The 22304-nt window shown below is 40.4% G+C and overlaps 1 protein-coding gene across 1 annotated transcript in view; it reads left to right on the top strand.

The window, feature by feature from the left end:
- tlcd1 (TLC domain containing 1) overlaps positions 1 to 22304 on the top strand; it is a 38735-nt gene that overhangs the window by 13453 nt on the left and 2978 nt on the right. The window lies entirely within an intron of this gene.

The following is a 22304-nucleotide window of genomic DNA, read 5'->3' as shown; positions in this document are numbered from 1 at the left end:
GATTCTGATAGAGGGCCATGAGACTTAGACCTGAATGCAAAAATGGAGGCTCTAGACCCTTCCAGAGCTGAGATATCGAAACTCAAAAATTCGGCCCGAAAAAAAAACGACAGTGGTACCCCTTACGTTTTTTTTTCCGGGTGAAAAATTAAGTTTCTCCAATCTTCTCAAAACTCTGGATTCTGATAGAGGGCCATGAGACTTAGACCTGAGTGCAAAAATGGAGGCTCTAGCCCCTTCCAGAGCTGAGATATCGAAACTCAAAAATTCGGCCCGAAAAAAAAAAACGACAGTGGTACCCCTTACGTTTTTGTTTTTTTTCGGACGAAAAATTAAGTTTCTGCAATCTTCCCAAAACTCTGGATTCTGATAGAGGGCCATGAGACGTAGACCTGAGTGCAAAAATGGAGGCTCTAGACCCTTCCAGAGCTGAGATATCGAAACTCAAAAATTCGGCCCGAAAAAAAAAACGACAGTGGTACCCCTTACGTTTTTTTTTTCCGGGCGAAAAATTAAGTTTCTCCAATCTTCCCAAAACTCTGGATTCTGATAGAGGGCCAAGAGACTTAGACCTGAGTGCAAAAATGGAGGCTCTAGCCCCTTCCAGAGCTAAGATATCGAAACTCAAAAATTCGGCTCGAAAAAAAAACGACAGTGGTACCCCTTACGTTTTTTTATTTTTTCGGGCGAAAAATTAAGTTTCTCCAATCTTCCCGAAACTCTGGATTCTGATAGAGGGCCATGAGACTTAGACCTGAGTGCAAAAATGGAGGCTCTAGACCCTTCCAGAGCTGAGATATGGAAACTCAAAATTTCGACCAGAAAAAAAAAACGACAGTGTTACCCCTTACGTTTTTTTTGGGGGGCGAAAAATTAAGTTTCCCCAATTTTCTCGAAACTCTGGATTATGATAGAGGGCCATGAGACTTAGACCTGAGTGCAAAAATGGAGGCTCTAGACCCTTCCAGAGCTGAGATATGGAAACTCAAAATTTCGACCAGAAAAAAAAAACGACAGTGTTACCCCTTATGTTTTTTTTTTTGGGCGAAAAATTAAGTATCCCCAATTTTCTCGAAACTCTGGATTATGATAGAGGGCCATGAGACTTAGACCTGAGTGCAAAAATGGAGGCTCTAGACCCTTCCAGAGCTGAGATATGGAAACTCAAAATTTCGACCAGAAAAAAAAACGACAGTGTTACCCCTTACGTTTTTTTTTTTGGGCGAAAAATTAAGTATCCCCAATCATCTTGAAACTCTGGATTATAACAGAGGGCCATGAGACTTAGACCTGAGTGCAAAAATGGAGGCTCTAGACCCTTCCAGAGCTGAGATATGGAAACTCAAAATTTCGACCAGAAAAAAAAACGACAGTGTTACCCCTTACGTTTTTTTTTGGGTGAAAAATTAAGTATCCCCAATTTTCTCGAAACTCTGGATTATGATAGAGGGCCATGAGACTTAGACCTGAGTGCAAAAATTGAGGCTCTAGACCCTTCCAGAGCTGAGATATGGAAACTCAAAATTTCGACCAAAAAAAAAAACGACAGTGTTACCCCTTATGTTTTTTTTTTTGGGCGAAAAATTAAGTATCCCCAATTTTCTCTAAACTCTGGATTATGACAGAGGGCCATGAGACTTAGACCTGAGTGCAAAAATGGAGGCTCTAGACCCTTCCAGAGCTGAGATATGGAAACTCAAAATTTCGACCAGAAAAAAAAACGACAGTGTTACCCCTTACGTTTTTTTTTTTTGGGCAAAAAATTAAGTATCCCCAATCGTCTTGAAACTCTGGATTATGACAGAGGGCCATGAGACTTAGACCTGAGTGCAAAAATGGAGGCTCTAGACCCTTCCAGAGCTGAGATATGGAAACTCAAAATTTCGACCAGAAAAAAAAACGACAGTGTTACCCCTTACGTTTTTTTTTGGGTTAAAAATTAAGTATCCCCAATTTTCTCGAAACTCTGGATTATGATAGAGGGCCATGAGACTTAGACCTGAGTGCAAAAATTGAGGCTCTAGACCCTTCCAGAGCTGAGATATGGAAACTCAAAATTTCGACCAGAAAAAAAAACGACAGTGTTAACCCTTATGTTTTTTTTTTTGGGCGAAAAATTAAGTATCCCCAATTTTCTCGAAACTCTGGATTATGACAGAGGGCCATGAGACTTAGACCTGAGTGCAAAAATGGAGGCTCTAGACCCTTCCAGAGCTGAGATATGGAAACTCAAAATTTCGACCAGAAAAAAAAACGACAGTGTTACCCCTTACGGTTTTTTTTTGGGCGAAAAATTAAGTATCCCCAATCATCTTGAAACTCTGGATTATGACAGAGGGCCATGAGACTTAGACCTGAGTGCAAAAATGGAGGCTCTAGACCCTTCCAGAGCTGAGATATGGAAACTCAAAATTTCGACCAGAAAAAAAAACGACAGTGTTACCCCTTACGTTTTTTTTTTTGGGCGAAAAATTAAGTATCCCCAATCTTCTTGAAACTCTGGATTATGATAGAGGGCCATGAGACTTAGACCTGAGTGCAAAAATGGAGGCTCTAGACCCTTCCAGAGCTGAGATATCGAAACTCAAAATTTCGACCAGAAAAAAACGACAGTGTTACCCCTTACGTTTTTTTTGGGGGGGCGAAAAATTAAGTATCCCCAAACGTCTTGAAACTCTGGATTATGACAGAGGGCCATGAGACTTAGACCTGAGTGCAAAAATGGAGGCTCTAGACCCTTCCAGAGCTGAGATATGGAAACTCAAAATTTCGAATAGAAAAAAAAACGACAGTGTTACCCCTTATGTTTTTTTTTTTTGGGCGAAAAATTAAGTATCCCGAATTTTCTCGAAACCCTGGATTATGATAGAGGGCCATGAGACTTAGACCTGAGTGCAAAAATGGAGGCTCTAGACCCTTCCAGAGCTGAGATATGGAAACTCAAAATTTCGACCAGAAAAAAAACGACAGTGTTACCCCTTACGTTTTTTTTTGGGTGAAAAATTAAGTATCCCCAATTTTCTCGAAACTCTGGATTATGATAGAGGGCCATGAGACTTAGACCTGAGTGCAAAAATTGAGGCTCTAGACCCTTCCAGAGCTGAGATATGGAAACTCAAAATTTCGACCAGAAAAAAAAACGACAGTGTTACCCCTTACGGTTTTTTTTTTTGGGCGAAAAGTTAAGTATCCCCAATCTTCTTGAAACTCTGGATTATGATAGAGGGCCATGAGACTTAGACCTGAGTGCAAAAATGGAGGCTCTAGACCCTTCCAGAGCTGAGATATCGAATTTCAAAATTTCGACCAGAAAAAAAACGACAGTGTTACCCCTTACGTTTTTTTTTTTGGGCGAAAATTTAAGTATCCCCAATCGTCTTGAAACTCTGGATTATGACAGAGGGCCATGAGACTTAGACCTGAGTGCAAAAATGGAGGCTCTAGACCCTTCCAGAGCTGAGATATGGAAACTCAAAATTTCGAATAGAAAAAAAAACGACAGTGTTACCCCTTACGTTTTTTTTGGGGGGGCGAAAAATTAAGTATCCCCAATTTTCTCGAAACTCTGGATTATGATAGAGGGCCATGAGACTTAGACCTGAGTGCAAAAATGGAGGCTCTAGACCCTTCCAGAGCTGAGATATGGAAACTCAAAATTTCGACCAGAAAAAAAAACGACAGTGTTACCCCTTATGTTTTTTTTTTGGGCGAAAAATTAAGTATCCCCAATTTTCTCGAAACTCTGGATTATGATAGAGGGCCATGAGACTTAGACCTGATTGCAAAAATGGAGGCTCTAGACCCTTCCAGAGCTGAGATATGGAAACTCAAAATTTCGACCAGAAAAAAAAACGACAGTGTTATTCCTTACGTTTTTTTTTTTGGGCGAAAAATTAAGTATCCCCAATCATCTTGAAACTCTGGATTATGACAGAGGGCCATGAGACTTAGACCTGAGTGCAAAAATGGAGGCTCTAGACCCTTCCAGAGCTGAGATATGGAACCTCAAAATTTCGAATAGAAAAAAAAACGACAGTGTTACCCCTTATGTTTTTTTTTTTTGGGCGAAAAATTAAGTATCCCCAATTTTCTCGAAACTCTGGATTATGATAGAGGGCCATGAGACTTAGACCTGAGTGCAAAAATGGAGGCTCTAGACCCTTCCAGAGCTGAGATATGGAAACTCAAAATTTCGACCAGAAAAAAAAACGACAGTGTTACCCCTTACGTTTTTTTTTGGGTGAAAAATTAAGTATCCCCAATTTTCTCGAAACTCTGGATTATGATAGAGGGCCATGAGACTTAGACCTGAGTGCAAAAATGGAGGCTCTAGACCCTTCCAGAGCTGAGATATGGAAACTCAAAATTTCGACCAGAAAAAAAAACGACAGTGTTACCCCTTACGTTTTTTTTGGGGGGGCGAAAAATTAAGTATCCCCAATTTTCTCGAAACTCTGGATTATGATAGAGGGCCATTGGACTTAGACCTGAGTGCAAAAATGGAGGCTCTAGACCCTTCCAGAGCTGAGATATGGAAACTCAAAATTTCGACCAGAAAAAAAAACGACAGTGTTACCCCTTACGGTTTTTTTTTGGGCGAAAAATTAAGTATCCCCAATCATCTTGAAACTCTGGATTATGACAGAGGGCCATGAGACTTAGACCTGAGTGCAAAAATGGAGGCTCTAGACCCTTCCAGAGCTGAGATATGGAAACTCAAAATTTCGACCAGAAAAAAAAACGACAGTGTTACCCCTTACGTTTTTTTTTTTGGGCGAAAATTTAAGTATCCCCAATCGTCTTGAAACTCTGGATTATGACAGAGGGCCATGAGACTTAGACCTGAGTGCAAAAATGGAGGCTCTAGACCCTTCCAGAGCTGAGATATGGAAACTCAAAATTTCGAATAGAAAAAAAAACGACAGTGTTACCCCTTACGTTTTTTTTGGGGGGGCGAAAAATTAAGTATCCCCAATTTTCTCGAAACTCTGGATTATGATAGAGGGCCATGAGACTTAGACCTGAGTGCAAAAATGGAGGCTCTAGACCCTTCCAGAGCTGAGATATGGAAACTCAAAATTTCGACCAGAAAAAAAAACGACAGTGTTACCCCTTATGTTTTTTTTTTGGGCGAAAAATTAAGTATCCCCAATTTTCTCGAAACTCTGGATTATGATAGAGGGCCATGAGACTTAGACCTGATTGCAAAAATGGAGGCTCTAGACCCTTCCAGAGCTGAGATATGGAAACTCAAAATTTCGACCAGAAAAAAAAACGACAGTGTTATTCCTTACGTTTTTTTTTTTGGGCGAAAAATTAAGTATCCCCAATCATCTTGAAACTCTGGATTATGACAGAGGGCCATGAGACTTAGACCTGAGTGCAAAAATGGAGGCTCTAGACCCTTCCAGAGCTGAGATATGGAACCTCAAAATTTCGAATAGAAAAAAAAACGACAGTGTTACCCCTTATGTTTTTTTTTTTTGGGCGAAAAATTAAGTATCCCCAATTTTCTCGAAACTCTGGATTATGATAGAGGGCCATGAGACTTAGACCTGAGTGCAAAAATGGAGGCTCTAGACCCTTCCAGAGCTGAGATATGGAAACTCAAAATTTCGACCAGAAAAAAAAACGACAGTGTTACCCCTTACGTTTTTTTTTGGGTGAAAAATTAAGTATCCCCAATTTTCTCGAAACTCTGGATTATGATAGAGGGCCATGAGACTTAGACCTGAGTGCAAAAATGGAGGCTCTAGACCCTTCCAGAGCTGAGATATGGAAACTCAAAATTTCGACCAGAAAAAAAAACGACAGTGTTACCCCTTACGTTTTTTTTGGGGGGGCGAAAAATTAAGTATCCCCAATTTTCTCGAAACTCTGGATTATGATAGAGGGCCATTGGACTTAGACCTGAGTGCAAAAATGGAGGCTCTAGACCCTTCCAGAGCTGAGATATGGAAACTCAAAATTTCGACCAGAAAAAAAAACGACAGTGTTACCCCTTACGGTTTTTTTTTGGGCGAAAAATTAAGTATCCCCAATCATCTTGAAACTCTGGATTATGACAGAGGGCCATGAGACTTAGACCTGAGTGCAAAAATGGAGGCTCTAGACCCTTCCAGAGCTGAGATATGGAAACTCAAAATTTCGACCAGAAAAAAAAACGACAGTGTTACCCCTTACGTTTTTTTTTTTGGGCGAAAAATTAAGTATCCCCAATCTTCTTGAAACTCTGGATTATGATAGAGGGCCATGAGACTTAGACCTGAGTGCAAAAATGGAGGCTCTAGACCCTTCCAGAGCTGAGATATCGAAACTCAAAATTTCGACCAGAAAAAAACGACAGTGTTACCCCTTACGTTTTTTTTTTGGGGGGCGAAAAATTAAGTATCCCCAAACGTCTTGAAACTCTGGATTATGACAGAGGGCCATGAGACTTAGACCTGAGTGCAAAACTGGAGGCTCTAGACCCTTCCAGAGCTGAGATATGGAAACTCAAAATTTCGAATAGAAAAAAAAACGACAGTGTTACCCCTTATGTTTTTTTTTTTTGGGCGAAAAATTAAGTATCCCCAATTTTCTCGAAACCCTGGATTATGATAGAGGGCCATGAGACTTAGACCTGAGTGCAAAAATGGAGGCTCTAGACCCTTCCAGAGCTGAGATATGGAAACTCAAAATTTCGACCAGAAAAAAAACGACAGTGTTACCCCTTACGTTTTTTTTTGGGTGAAAAATTAAGTATCCCCAATTTTCTCGAAACTCTGGATTATGATAGAGGGCCATGAGACTTAGACCTGAGTGCAAAAATTGAGGCTCTAGACCCTTCCAGAGCTGAGATATGGAAACTCAAAATTTCGACCAGAAAAAAAAATGACAGTGTTACCCCTTACGGTTTTTTTTTTTGGGCGAAAAGTTAAGTATCCCCAATCTTCTTGAAACTCTGGATTATGATAGAGGGCCATGAGACTTAGACCTGAGTGCAAAAATGGAGGCTCTAGACCCTTCCAGAGCTGAGATATCGAATTTCAAAATTTCGACCAGAAAAAAAACGACAGTGTTACCCCTTACGTTTTTTTTTTTGGGCGAAAATTTAAGTATCCCCAATCGTCTTGAAACTCTGGATTATGACAGAGGGCCATGAGACTTAGACCTGAGTGCAAAAATGGAGGCTCTAGACCCTTCCAGAGTTGAGATATGGAAACTCAAAATTTCGAATAGAAAAAAAAACGACAGTGTTACCCCTTACGTTTTTTTTGGGGGGGCGAAAAATTAAGTATCCCCAATTTTCTCGAAACTCTGGATTATGATAGAGGGCCATTGGACTTAGACCTGAGTGCAAAAATGGAGGCTCTAGACCCTTCCAGAGCTGAGATATGGAAACTCAAAATTTCGACCAGAAAAAAAAACGACAGTGTTACCCCTTACGGTTTTTTTTTGGGCGAAAAATTAAGTATCCCCAATCATCTTGAAACTCTGGATTATGACAGAGGGCCATGAGACTTAGACCTGAGTGCAAAAATGGAGGCTCTAGACCCTTCCAGAGCTGAGATATGGAAACTCAAAATTTCGACCAGAAAAAAAAACGACAGTGTTACCCCTTACGTTTTTTTTTTTGGGCGAAAAATTAAGTATCCCCAATCTTCTTGAAACTCTGGATTATGATAGAGGGCCATGAGACTTAGACCTGAGTGCAAAAATGGAGGCTCTAGACCCTTCCAGAGCTGAGATATCGAAACTCAAAATTTCGACCAGAAAAAAACGACAGTGTTACCCCTTACGTTTTTTTTTTGGGGGGCGAAAAATTAAGTATCCCCAAACGTCTTGAAACTCTGGATTATGACAGAGGGCCATGAGACTTAGACCTGAGTGCAAAACTGGAGGCTCTAGACCCTTCCAGAGCTGAGATATGGAAACTCAAAATTTCGAATAGAAAAAAAAACGACAGTGTTACCCCTTATGTTTTTTTTTTTTTGGGCGAAAAATTAAGTATCCCCAATTTTCTCGAAACCCTGGATTATGATAGAGGGCCATGAGACTTAGACCTGAGTGCAAAAATGGAGGCTCTAGACCCTTCCAGAGCTGAGATATGGAAACTCAAAATTTCGACCAGAAAAAAAACGACAGTGTTACCCCTTACGTTTTTTTTTGGGTGAAAAATTAAGTATCCCCAATTTTCTCGAAACTCTGGATTATGATAGAGGGCCATGAGACTTAGACCTGAGTGCAAAAATTGAGGCTCTAGACCCTTCCAGAGCTGAGATATGGAAACTCAAAATTTCGACCAGAAAAAAAAATGACAGTGTTACCCCTTACGGTTTTTTTTTTTGGGCGAAAAGTTAAGTATCCCCAATCTTCTTGAAACTCTGGATTATGATAGAGGGCCATGAGACTTAGACCTGAGTGCAAAAATGGAGGCTCTAGACCCTTCCAGAGCTGAGATATCGAATTTCAAAATTTCGACCAGAAAAAAAACGACAGTGTTACCCCTTACGTTTTTTTTTTTGGGCGAAAATTTAAGTATCCCCAATCGTCTTGAAACTCTGGATTATGACAGAGGGCCATGAGACTTAGACCTGAGTGCAAAAATGGAGGCTCTAGACCCTTCCAGAGTTGAGATATGGAAACTCAAAATTTCGAATAGAAAAAAAAACGACAGTGTTACCCCTTACGTTTTTTTTGGGGGGGCGAAAAATTAAGTATCCCCAATTTTCTCGAAACTCTGGATTATGATAGAGGGCCATGAGACTTAGACCTGAGTGCAAAAATGGAGGCTCTAGACCCTTCCAGAGCTGAGATATGGAAACTCAAAATTTCGACCAGAAAAAAAAACGACAGTGTTACCCCTTATGTTTTTTTTTTGGGCGAAAAATTAAGTATCCCCAATTTTCTCGAAACTCTGGATTATGATAGAGGGCCATGAGACTTAGACCTGATTGCAAAAATGGAGGCTCTAGACCCTTCCAGAGCTGAGATATGGAAACTCAAAATTTCGACCAGAAAAAAAAACGACAGTGTTACCCCTTACGTTTTTTTTTTTGGGCGAAAAATTAAGTATCCCCAATCATCTTGAAACTCTGGATTATGACAGAGGGCCATGAGACTTAGACCTGAGTGCAAAAATGGAGGCTCTAGACCCTTCCAGAGCTGAGATATGGAACCTCAAAATTTCGAATAGAAAAAAAAACGACAGTGTTACCCCTTATGTTTTTTTTTTTTGGGCGAAAAATTAAGTATCCCCAATTTTCTCGAAACTCTGGATTATGATAGAGGGCCATGAGACTTAGACCTGAGTGCAAAAATGGAGGCTCTAGACCCTTCCAGAGCTGAGATATGGAAACTCAAAATTTCGACCAGAAAAAAAAACGACAGTGTTACCCCTTACGTTTTTTTTTGGGTGAAAAATTAAGTATCCCCAATTTTCTCGAAACTCTGGATTATGATAGAGGGCCATGAGAATTAGACCTGAGTGCAAAAATTGAAGCTCTAGACCCTTCCAGAGCTGAGATATGGAAACTCAAAATTTCGACCAGAAAAAAAAAACGACAGTGTTACCCCTTATGTTTTTTTTTTTTGGGCGAAAAATTAAGTATCCCCAATTTTCTCGAAACTCTGGATTATGATAGAGGGCCATGAGACTTAGACCTGAGTGCAAAAATGGAGGCTCTAGACCCTTCCAGAGCTGAGATATGGAAACTCAAAATTTCGACCAGAAAAAAAAACGACAGTGTTACCCCTTACGTTTTTTTTTTTTGGGCGAAAAATTAAGTATCCCCAATCATCTTGAAACTCTGGATTATGACAGAGGGCCATGAGACTTAGACCTGAGTGCAAAAATGGAGGCTCTAGACCCTTCCAGAGCTGAGATATGGAAACTCAAAATTTCGACCAGAAAAAAAAACGACAGTGTTACCCCTTACGTTTTTTTTTTGGGCGAAAAATTAAGTATCCCCAATCGTCTTGAAACTCTGGATTATGACAGAGGGCCATGAGACTTAGACCTGAGTGCAAAAATGGAGGCTCTAGACCCTTCCAGAGCTGAGATATCGAAATTCAAAATTTCGACCAGAAAAAAAACGACAGTGTTACCCCTTACGTTTTTTTTTTTGGGCGAAAAATTAAGTATCCCCAATCGTCTTGAAACTCTGGATTATGACAGAGGGCCATGAGACTTAGACCTGAGTGCAAAAATAGAGGCTCTAGACCCTTCCAGAGCTGAGATATGGAAACTCAAAATTTCGACTAGAAAAAAAACGACAGTGTAACCCCTTACGTTTTTTTTTTTTGGGCGAAAAATTAAGTATCCCCAATCGTCTTGAAACTCTGGATTATGACAGAGGGCCATGAGACTTAGACCTGAGTGCAAAAATGGAGGCTCTAGCCCCTTCCAGAGCTGAGATATTGAAACTCAAAAATTCGGCCCGAAAAAAAAAAACGACAGTGGTACCCCTTACGTTTTTTTTTTCGGGCGAAAAATTTCGTTTCTCCAATCTTTCCAAAACTCTGGATTCTGATAGAGGGCCATGAGACTTAGACCTGAATGCAAAAATGGAGGCTCTAGCCCCTTCCAGAGCTGAGATATCGAAACTCAAAAATTCGGCCCGAAAAAAAAAAACGACAGTGGTACCCCTTACGTTTTTTTTTTTTTTTTCGGACGAAAAATTAGGTTTCTGCAATCTTCCCAAAACTCTGAATTCTGATAGAGGGCCATGAGACTTAGACCTGAGTGCAAAAATGGAGGCTCTAGACCCTTCCAGAGCTGAGATATGGAAACTCAAAATTTCGACCAGAAAAAAAAACGACAGTGTTACCCCTTATGTTTTTTTTTTGGGCGAAAAATTAAGTATCCCCAATTTTCTCGAAACTCTGGATTATGATAGAGGGCCATGAGACTTAGACCTGATTGCAAAAATGGAGGCTCTAGACCCTTCCAGAGCTGAGATATGGAAACTCAAAATTTCGACCAGAAAAAAAAACGACAGTGTTATTCCTTACGTTTTTTTTTTTGGGCGAAAAATTAAGTATCCCCAATCATCTTGAAACTCTGGATTATGACAGAGGGCCATGAGACTTAGACCTGAGTGCAAAAATGGAGGCTCTAGACCCTTCCAGAGCTGAGATATGGAACCTCAAAATTTCGAATAGAAAAAAAAACGACAGTGTTACCCCTTATGTTTTTTTTTTTTGGGCGAAAAATTAAGTATCCCCAATTTTCTCGAAACTCTGGATTATGATAGAGGGCCATGAGACTTAGACCTGAGTGCAAAAATGGAGGCTCTAGACCCTTCCAGAGCTGAGATATGGAAACTCAAAATTTCGACCAGAAAAAAAAACGACAGTGTTACCCCTTACGTTTTTTTTTGGGTGAAAAATTAAGTATCCCCAATTTTCTCGAAACTCTGGATTATGATAGAGGGCCATGAGACTTAGACCTGAGTGCAAAAATGGAGGCTCTAGACCCTTCCAGAGCTGAGATATGGAAACTCAAAATTTCGACCAGAAAAAAAAACGACAGTGTTACCCCTTACGTTTTTTTTGGGGGGGCGAAAAATTAAGTATCCCCAATTTTCTCGAAACTCTGGATTATGATAGAGGGCCATTGGACTTAGACCTGAGTGCAAAAATGGAGGCTCTAGACCCTTCCAGAGCTGAGATATGGAAACTCAAAATTTCGACCAGAAAAAAAAACGACAGTGTTACCCCTTACGGTTTTTTTTTGGGCGAAAAATTAAGTATCCCCAATCATCTTGAAACTCTGGATTATGACAGAGGGCCATGAGACTTAGACCTGAGTGCAAAAATGGAGGCTCTAGACCCTTCCAGAGCTGAGATATGGAAACTCAAAATTTCGACCAGAAAAAAAAACGACAGTGTTACCCCTTACGTTTTTTTTTTTGGGCGAAAAATTAAGTATCCCCAATCTTCTTGAAACTCTGGATTATGATAGAGGGCCATGAGACTTAGACCTGAGTGCAAAAATGGAGGCTCTAGACCCTTCCAGAGCTGAGATATCGAAACTCAAAATTTCGACCAGAAAAAAACGACAGTGTTACCCCTTACGTTTTTTTTTGGGGGGCGAAAAATTAAGTATCCCCAAACGTCTTGAAACTCTGGATTATGACAGAGGGCCATGAGACTTAGACCTGAGTGCAAAAATGGAGGCTCTAGACCCTTCCAGAGCTGAGATATGGAAACTCAAAATTTCGAATAGAAAAAAAAACGACAGTGTTACCCCTTATGTTTTTTTTTTTGGGCGAAAAATTAAGTATCCCCAATTTTCTCGAAACCCTGGATTATGATAGAGGGCCATGAGACTTAGACCTGAGTGCAAAAATGGAGGCTCTAGACCCTTCCAGAGCTGAGATATGGAAACTCAAAATTTCGACCAGAAAAAAAACGACAGTGTTACCCCTTACGTTTTTTTTTGGGTGAAAAATTAAGTATCCCCAATTTTCTCGAAACTCTGGATTATGATAGAGGGCCATGAGACTTAGACCTGAGTGCAAAAATTGAGGCTCTAGACCCTTCCAGAGCTGAGATATGGAAACTCAAAATTTCGACCAGAAAAAAAAACGACAGTGTTACCCCTTACGGTTTTTTTTTTTGGGCGAAAAGTTAAGTATCCCCAATCTTCTTGAAACTCTGGATTATGATAGAGGGCCATGAGACTTAGACCTGAGTGCAAAAATGGAGGCTCTAGACCCTTCCAGAGCTGAGATATCGAATTTCAAAATTTCGACCAGAAAAAAAACGACAGTGTTACCCCTTACGTTTTTTTTTTTGGGCGAAAATTTAAGTATCCCCAATCGTCTTGAAACTCTGGATTATGACAGAGGGCCATGAGACTTAGACCTGAGTGCAAAAATGGAGGCTCTAGACCCTTCCAGAGTTGAGATATGGAAACTCAAAATTTCGAATAGAAAAAAAAACGACAGTGTTACCCCTTACGTTTTTTTTGGGGGGGCGAAAAATTAAGTATCCCCAATTTTCTCGAAACTCTGGATTATGATAGAGGGCCATGAGACTTAGACCTGAGTGCAAAAATGGAGGCTCTAGACCCTTCCAGAGCTGAGATATGGAAACTCAAAATTTCGACCAGAAAAAAAAACGACAGTGTTACCCCTTATGTTTTTTTTTTGGGCGAAAAATTAAGTATCCCCAATTTTCTCGAAACTCTGGATTATGATAGAGGGCCATGAGACTTAGACCTGATTGCAAAAATGGAGGCTCTAGACCCTTCCAGAGCTGAGATATGGAAACTCAAAATTTCGACCAGAAAAAAAAACGACAGTGTTACCCCTTACGTTTTTTTTTTTGGGCGAAAAATTAAGTATCCCCAATCATCTTGAAACTCTGGATTATGACAGAGGGCCATGAGACTTAGACCTGAGTGCAAAAATGGAGGCTCTAGACCCTTCCAGAGCTGAGATATGGAACCTCAAAATTTCGAATAGAAAAAAAAACGACAGTGTTACCCCTTATGTTTTTTTTTTTTGGGCGAAAAATTAAGTATCCCCAATTTTCTCGAAACTCTGGATTATGATAGAGGGCCATGAGACTTAGACCTGAGTGCAAAAATGGAGGCTCTAGACCCTTCCAGAGCTGAGATATGGAAACTCAAAATTTCGACCAGAAAAAAAAACGACAGTGTTACCCCTTACGTTTTTTTTTGGGTGAAAAATTAAGTATCCCCAATTTTCTCGAAACTCTGGATTATGATAGAGGGCCATGAGACTTAGACCTGAGTGCAAAAATTGAAGGTCTAGACCCTTCCAGAGCTGAGATATGGAAACTCAAAATTTCGACCAGAAAAAAAAAACGACAGTGTTACCCCTTATGTTTTTTTTTTTGGGCGAAAAATTAAGTATCCCCAATTTTCTCGAAACTCTGGATTATGATAGAGGGCCATGAGACTTAGACCTGAGTGCAAAAATGGAGGCTCTAGACCCTTCCAGAGCTGAGATATGGAAACTCAAAATTTCGACCAGAAAAAAAAACGACAGTGTTACCCCTTACGTTTTTTTTTTTTGGGCGAAAAATTAAGTATCCCCAATCATCTTGAAACTCTGGATTATGACAGAGGGCCATGAGACTTAGACCTGAGTGCAAAAATGGAGGCTCTAGACCCTTCCAGAGCTGAGATATGGAAACTCAAAATTTCGACCAGAAAAAAAAACGACAGTGTTACCCCTTACGTTTTTTTTTTGGCGAAAAATTAAGTATCCCCAATCGTCTTGAAACTCTGGATTATGACAGAGGGCCATGAGACTTAGACCTGAGTGCAAAAATGGAGGCTCTAGACCCTTCCAGAGCTGAGATATCGAAATTCAAAATTTCGACCAGAAAAAAAACGACAGTGTTACCCCTTACGTTTTTTTTTTTGGGCGAAAAATTAAGTATCCCCAATCGTCTTGAAACTCTGGATTATGACAGAGGGCCATGAGACTTAGACCTGAGTGCAAAAATAGAGGCTCTAGACCCTTCCAGAGCTGAGATATGGAAACTCAAAATTTCGACTAGAAAAAAAACGACAGTGTAACCCCTTACGTTTTTTTTTTTGGGCGAAAAATTAAGTATCCCCAATCGTCTTGAAACTCTGGATTATGACAGAGGGCCATGAGACTTAGACCTGAGTGCAAAAATGGAGGCTCTAGCCCCTTCCAGAGCTGAGATATTGAAACTCAAAAATTCGGCCCGAAAAAAAAAAACGACAGTGGTACCCCTTACGTTTTTTTTTTCGGGCGAAAAATTTCGTTTCTCCAATCTTCCCAAAACTCTGGATTCTGATAGAGGGCCATGAGACTTAGACCTGAATGCAAAAATGGAGGCTCTAGCCCCTTCCAGAGCTGAGATATCGAAACTCAAAAATTCGGCCCGAAAAAAAAAAACGACAGTGGTACCCCTTACGTTTTTTTTTTTTTTTCGGACGAAAAATTAAGTTTCTGCAATCTTCCCAAAACTCTGAATTCTGATAGAGGGCCATGAGACTTAGACCTGAGTGCAAAAATGGAGGCTCTAGACCCTTCCAGAGCTGAGATATGGAAACTCAAAATTTCGAATAGAAAAAAAAACGACAGTGTTACCCCTTATGTTTTTTTTTTTTGGGCGAAAAATTAAGTATCCCCAATTTTCTCGAAACTCTGGATTATGATAGAGGGCCATGAGACTTAGACCTGAGTGCAAAAATGGAGGCTCTAGACCCTTCCAGAGCTGAGATATGGAAACTCAAAATTTCGAATAGAAAAAAAAATGACAGTGTTACCCCTTACGTTTTTTTTTTGGGGCGAAAAATTAAGTATCCCCAATTTTCTCGAAACTCTGGATTATGATAGAGGGCCATGAGACTTAGACCTGAGTGCAAAAATGGAGGCTCTAGACCCTTCCAGAGCTGAGATATGGAAACTCAAAATTTCGACCAGAAAAAAAAACGACAGTGTTACCCCTTATGTTTTTTTTTTTGGGCGAAATATTAAGTATCCCCAATTTTCTCGAAACTCTGGATTATGATAGAGGGCCATGAGACTTAGACCTGAGTGCAAAAATGGAGGCCCTAGACCCTTCCAGAGCTGAGATATGGAAACTCAAAATTTTGACCAGAAAAAAAAACGACAGTGTTACCCCTTACGTTTTTTTTTTTGGGCGAAAAATTAAGTATCCCCAATCATCTTGAAACTCTGGATTATGACAGAGGGCCATGAGACTTAGACCTGAGTGCAAAAATGGAGGCTCTAGACCCTTCCAGAGCTGAGATATGGAACCTCAAAATTTCGAATAGAAAAAAAACGACAGTGTTACCCCTTATGTTTTTTTTTTTTGGGCGAAAAATTAAGTATTCCCAATTTTCTCGAAACTCTGGATTATGATAGAGGGCCATGAGACTTAGACCTGAGTGCAAAAATGGAGGCTCTAGACCCTTCCAGAGCTGAGATATGGAAACTCAAAATTTCGACCAGAAAAAAAAAACGACAGTGTTACCCCTTACGTTTTTTTTTTGGGTGAAAAATTAAGTATCCCCAATTTTCTCGAAACTCTGGATTATGATAGAGGGCCATGAGACTTAGACCTGAGTGCAAAAATTGAGGCTCTAGACCCTTCCAGAGCTGAGATATGGAAACTCAAAATTTCGACCAGAAAAAAAACGACAGTGTTACCCCTTACGTTTTTTTTTTTTTGGGCGAAAAATCAAGTATCCCCAATCATCTAGAAACTCTGGATTATGACAGAGGGCCATGAGACTTAGACCTGAGTGCAAAAATGGAGGCTCTAGACCCTTCCAGAGCTGAGATATGGAAACTCAAAATTTCGACCAGAAAAAAAAACGACAGTGTTACCCCTTACGTTTTTTTTTTTTTGGGCGAAAAATTAAGTATCCCCAATCGTCTTGAAACTCTGGATTATGACAGAGGGCCATGAGACTTAGACCTGAGTGCAAAAATGGAGGCTCTAGACCCTTCCAGAGCTGAGATTTCGAAATTCAAAATTTCGACCAGAAAAAAAACGACAGTGTTACCCCTTACGTTTTTTTTTTTTGGGCGAAAAATTAAGTATCCCCAATCGTCTTGAAACTCTGGATTATGACAGAGGGCCATGAGACTTAGACCTGAGTGCAAAAATAGAGGCTCTAGACCCTTCCAGAGCTGAGATATGGAAACTCAAAATTTCGACTAGAAAAAAAACGACAGTGTAACCCCTTACGTTTTTTTTTCCGGGTGAAAAATTAAGTTTCTCCAATCTTCTCAAAACTCTGGATTCTGATAGAGGGCCATGAGACTTAGACCTGAATGCAAAAATGGAGGCTCTAGCCCCTTCCAGAGCTGAGATATCGAAACTCAAAAATTCGGCCCGAAAAAAAAAAACGACAGTGGTACCCTTTACGGTTTTTTTTTTTCGGACAAAAAATTAAGTTTCTGCAATCTTCCCAAAACTCTGGATTCTGATAGAGGGCCATGAGACTTAGACCTGAGTGCAAAAATGGAGGCTCTAGACCCTTCCAGAGCTCAGATATCGAAACTCAAAAATTCGGCCCGAAAAAAAAAACGACAGTGGTACCCCTTACGTTTTTTTTTTCCGGGCGAAAAATTAAGTTTCTCCAATCTTCCCAAAACTCTGGATTCTGATAGAGGGCCAAGAGACTTAGACCTGAGTGCAAAAATGGAGGCTCTAGCCCCTTCCAGAGCTAAGATATCGAAACTCAAAAATTCGGCTCGAAAAAAAAACGACAGTGGTACCCCTTACGTTTTTTTATTTTTTCGGGCGAAAAATTAAGTTTCTCCAATCTTCCCGAAACTCTGGATTCTGATAGAGGGCCATGAGACTTAGACCTGAGTGCAAAAATTGAGGCTCTAGCCCCTTCCAGAGCTGAGATATTGAAACTCAAAAATTCGGCCCGAAAAAAAAACGACAGTGGTACCCCTTACGTTTTTTTTTTCGGGCGAAAAATGACATTTCTCCAATCTTACGGAAACTCTGGATTCTGATAGAGGGCCATGAGATTTAGACCTGAGTGCAAAAATGGAGGCTCTAGACCCTTCCAGAGCTGAGATATCGAAACTCAAAATTTCGACCAGAAAAAAAAAACGACAGTGTTACCCCTTACGTTTTTTTTGGGGGGCGAAAAATTAAGTTTCCCCAATTTTCTCGAAACTCTGGATTATGATAGAGGGCCATGAGAATTAGACCTGAGTGCAAAAATGGAGGCTCTAGACCCTTCCAGAGCTGAGATATCGAAACTCAAAATTTCGACCAGAAAAAAACGACAGTGTTACCCCTTACGTTTTTTTTTTGGGGGCGAAAAATTAAGTATCCCCAATTTTCTCGAAACTCTGGATTATGATAGAGGGCCATGAGACTTAGACCTGAGTGCAAAAATGGAGGCTCTAGACCCTTCCAGAGCTGAGATATGGAAACTCAAAATTTCGACCAGAAAAATAAACGACAGTGTTACCCCTTACGTTTTTTTTGGGTGAAAAATTAAGTATCCCCAATTTTCTCGAAACTCTGGATTATGATAGAGGGCCATGAGACTTAGACCTGAGTGCAAAAATTGAGGCTCTAGACCCTTCCAGAGCTGAGATATGGAAACTCAAAATTTCGACCAGAAAAAAAAACGACAGTGTTACCCCTTACGTTTTTCTTTTTTTTGGGCGAAAAATTAAGTATCCCCAATCTTCTTGAAACTCTGGATTATGATAGAGGGCCATGAGACTTAGACCTGAGTGCAAAAATGGAGGCTCTAGACCCTTCCAGAGCTGAGATATCGAAATTCAAAATTTCGACCAGAAAAAAAACGACAGTGTTACCCCTTACGTTTTTTTTTTTGGGGCGAAAAATTAAGTATCCCCAATCGTCTTGAAACTCTGGATTATGACAGAGGGCCATGAGACTTAGACCTGAGTGCAAAAATGGAGGCTCTAGACCCTTCCAGAGCTGAGATATGGAAACTCAAAATTTCGAATAGAAAAAAAAACGACAGTGTTACCCCTTACGTTTTTTTTTGGGGGGCGAAAAATTAAGTATCCCCAATTTTCTCGAAACTCTGGATTATGATAGAGGGCCATTGGACTTAGACCTGAGTGCAAAAATGGAGGCTCTAGACCCTTCCAGAGCTGAGATATGGAAACTCAAAATTTCGACCAGAAAAAAAAACGACAGTGTTACCCCTTACGTTTTTTTTTTTGGGCGAAAAATTAAGTATCCCCAATCATCTTGAAACTCTGGATTATGACAGAGGGCCATGAGACTTAGACCTGAGTGCAAAAATGGAGGCTCTAGACCCTTCCAGAGCTGAGATATGGAAACTCAAAATTTCGACCAGAAAAAAAAACGACAGTGTTACCCCTTACGTTTTTTTTTTTTGGGCGAAAAATTAAGTATCCCCAATCTTCTTGAAACTCTGGATTATGATAGAGGGCCATGAGACTTAGACCTGAGTGCAAAAATGGAGGCTCTAGACCCTTCCAGAGCTGAGATATCGAAATTCAAAATTTCGACCATAAAAAAAAACGACAGTGTTACCCCTTACGTTTTTTTTTTTCCGGGCGAAAAATTAAGTTTCTCCAATCTTCCCAAAACTCTGGATTCTGATAGAGGGCCTTGAGACTTAGACCTGAGTGCAAAAATTGAGGCTCTAGCCCCTTCCAGAGCTGAGATATTGAAACTCAAAAATTCGGCCCGAAAAAAAAACGACAGTGGTACCCCTTACGTTTTTTTTTTCGGGCGAAAAATTAAGTATCCCCAATTTTCTCGAAACTCTGGATTATGATAGAGGGCCATGAGACTTAGACCTGAGTGCAAAAATGGAGGCTCTAGACCCTTCCAGAGCTGAGATATGGAAACTCAAAATTTCGACCAGAAAAATAAACGACAGTGTTACCCCTTACGTTTTTTTTGGGTGAAAAATTAAGTATCCCCAATTTTCTCGAAACTCTGGATTATGATAGAGGGCCATGAGACTTAGACCTGAGTGCAAAAATTGAGGCTCTAGACCCTTCCAGAGCTGAGATATGGAAACTCAAAATTTCGACCAGAAAAAAAAACGACAGTGTTACCCCTTACGTTTTTCTTTTTTTTGGGCGAAAAATTAAGTATCCCCAATCTTCTTGAAACTCTGGATTATGATAGAGGGCCATGAGACTTAGACCTGAGTGCAAAAATGGAGGCTCTAGACCCTTCCAGAGCTGAGATATCGAAATTCAAAATTTCGACCAGAAAAAAAACGACAGTGTTACCCCTTACGTTTTTTTTTTTGGGGCGAAAAATTAAGTATCCCCAATCGTCTTGAAACTCTGGATTATGACAGAGGGCCATGAGACTTAGACCTGAGTGCAAAAATGGAGGCTCTAGACCCTTCCAGAGCTGAGATATGGAAACTCAAAATTTCGAATAGAAAAAAAAACGACAGTGTTACCCCTTACGTTTTTTTTGGGGGGGCGAAAAATTAAGTATCCCCAATTTTCTCGAAACTCTGGATTATGATAGAGGGCCATTGGACTTAGACCTGAGTGCAAAAATGGAGGCTCTAGACCCTTCCAGAGCTGAGATATGGAAACTCAAAATTTCGACCAGAAAAAAAAACGACAGTGTTACCCCTTTCGTTTTTTTTTTTGGGCGAAAAATTAAGTATCCCCAATCATCTTGAAACTCTGGATTATGACAGAGGGCCATGAGACTTAGACCTGAGTGCAAAAATGGAGGCTCTAGACCCTTCCAGAGCTGAGATATGGAAACTCAAAATTTCGACCAGAAAAAAAAACGACAGTGTTACCCCTTACGTTTTTTTTTTTGGGCTAAAAATTAAGTATCCCCAATCTTCTTGAAACTCTGGATTATGATAGAGGGCCATGAGACTTAGACCTGAGTGCAAAAATGGAGGCTCTAGACCCTTCCAGAGCTGAGATATCGAAATTCAAAATTTCGACCATAAAAAAAAACGACAGTGTTACCCCTTACGTTTTTTTTTTTCGGGCGAAAAATTAAGTTTCTCCAATCTTCCCAAAACTCTGGATTCTGATAGAGGGCCTTGAGACTTAGACCTGAGTGCAAAAATGGAGGCTCTAGCCCCTTCCAGAGCTAAGATATCGAAACTCAAAAATTCGGCTCGAAAAAAAAAACGACAGTGGTACTCCTTACGTTTTTTTATTTTTTCGGGCGAAAAATTAAGTTTCTCCAATCTTCCCGAAACTCTGGATTCTGATAGAGGGCCATGAGACTTAGACCTGAGTGCAAAAATGGAGGCTCTAGCCCCTTCCAGAGCTGAGATATTGAAACTCAAAAATTCGGCCCGAAAAAAAAAACGACAGTGGTACCCCTTACGTTTTTTTTTTCGGGCGAAAAATTTCGTTTCTCCAATCTTCCCAAAACTCTGGATTCTGATAGAGGGCCATGAGACTTAGACCTGAGTGCAAAAATGGAGGCTCTAGACCCTTCCAGAGCTGAGATATCGAAACTCAAAAATTCAGCCCGAAAAAAAAACGACAGTGGTACCCCTTACGTTTTTTTTTTCCGGGTGAAAAATTAAGTTTCTCCAATCTTCTCAAAACTCTGGATTCTGATAGAGGGCCATGAGACTTAGACCTGAGTGCAAAAATGGAGGCTCTAGCCCCTTCCAGAGCTGAGATATCGAAACTCAAAAATTCGGCCCGAAAAAAAAAAACGACAGTGGTACCCCTTACGTTTTTTTTTTTTTTTTTCGGACGAAAAATTAAGTTTCTGCAATCTTCCCAAAACTCTGGATTCTGATAGAGGGCCATGAGACTTAGACCTGAGTGAAAAAATGGAGGCTCTAGACCCTTCCAGAGCTGAGATATCGAAACTCAAAAATTCGGCCCGAAAAAAAAACGACAGTGGTACCCCTTACGTTTTTTTTTTCCGGGCGAAAAATTAAGTTTCTCCAATCTTCCCAAAACTCTGGATTCTGATAGAAGGCCAAGAGACTTAGACCTGAGTGCAAAAATGGAGGCTCTAGCCCCTTCCAGAGCTAAGATATCGAAACTCAAAAATTCGGCTCGAAAAAAAAACGACAGTGGTACCCCTTACGTTTTTTTATTTTTTCGGGCGAAAAATTAAGTTTCTCCAATCTTCCCGAAACTCTGGATTCTGATAGAGGGCCATGAGACTTAGACCTGAGTGCAAAAATGGAGGCTCTAGCCCCTTCCAGAGCTGAGATATTGAAACTCAAAAATTCGGCCCGAAAAAAACACGACAGTGTTACCCCTTACGTTTTTTTTTTTCGGGCGAAAAATTAAGTTTCTGCAATCTTCCCAAAACTCTGGATTCTGATAGAGGGCCATGAGACTTAGACCTGAGTGCAAAAATGGAGGCTCTAGCCCCTTCCAGAGCTAAGATATCGAAACTCAAAAATTCGGCTCTAAAAAAAAACGACAGTGGTACCCCTTACGTTTTTTTATTTTTTCGGGCGAAAAATTAAGTTTCTCCAATCTTCCCGAAACTCTGGATTCTGATAGAGGGCCATGAGACTTAGACCTGAGTGCAAAAATGGAGGCTCTAGCCCCTTCCAGAGCTGAGATATTGAAACTCAAAAATTCGGCCCGAAAAAAACACGACAGTGTTACCCCTTACGTTTTTTTTTTTCGGGCGAAAAATTAAGTTTCTGCAATCTTCCCAAAACTCTGGATTCTGATAGAGGGCCATGAGACTTAGACCTGAGTGCAAAAATGGAGGCTCTAGCCCCTTCCAGAGCTAAGATATCGAAACTCAAAAATTCGGCCCGAAAAAAAAACGACAGTGGTACCCCTTACGTTTTTTTTTTCCGGGTGAAAAATTAAGTTTCTCCAATCTTCCCAAAA

Source organism: Pimephales promelas, chromosome 19, assembly GCF_988280905.1.
Source record: "Pimephales promelas chromosome 19, fPimPro1.hap1.1, whole genome shotgun sequence".
NCBI lineage: Eukaryota > Metazoa > Chordata > Actinopteri > Cypriniformes > Leuciscidae > Pimephales > Pimephales promelas.
Note: the sequence above shows the minus strand (reverse complement) of the source record. Positions and strands in the feature narration are given on the sequence as shown.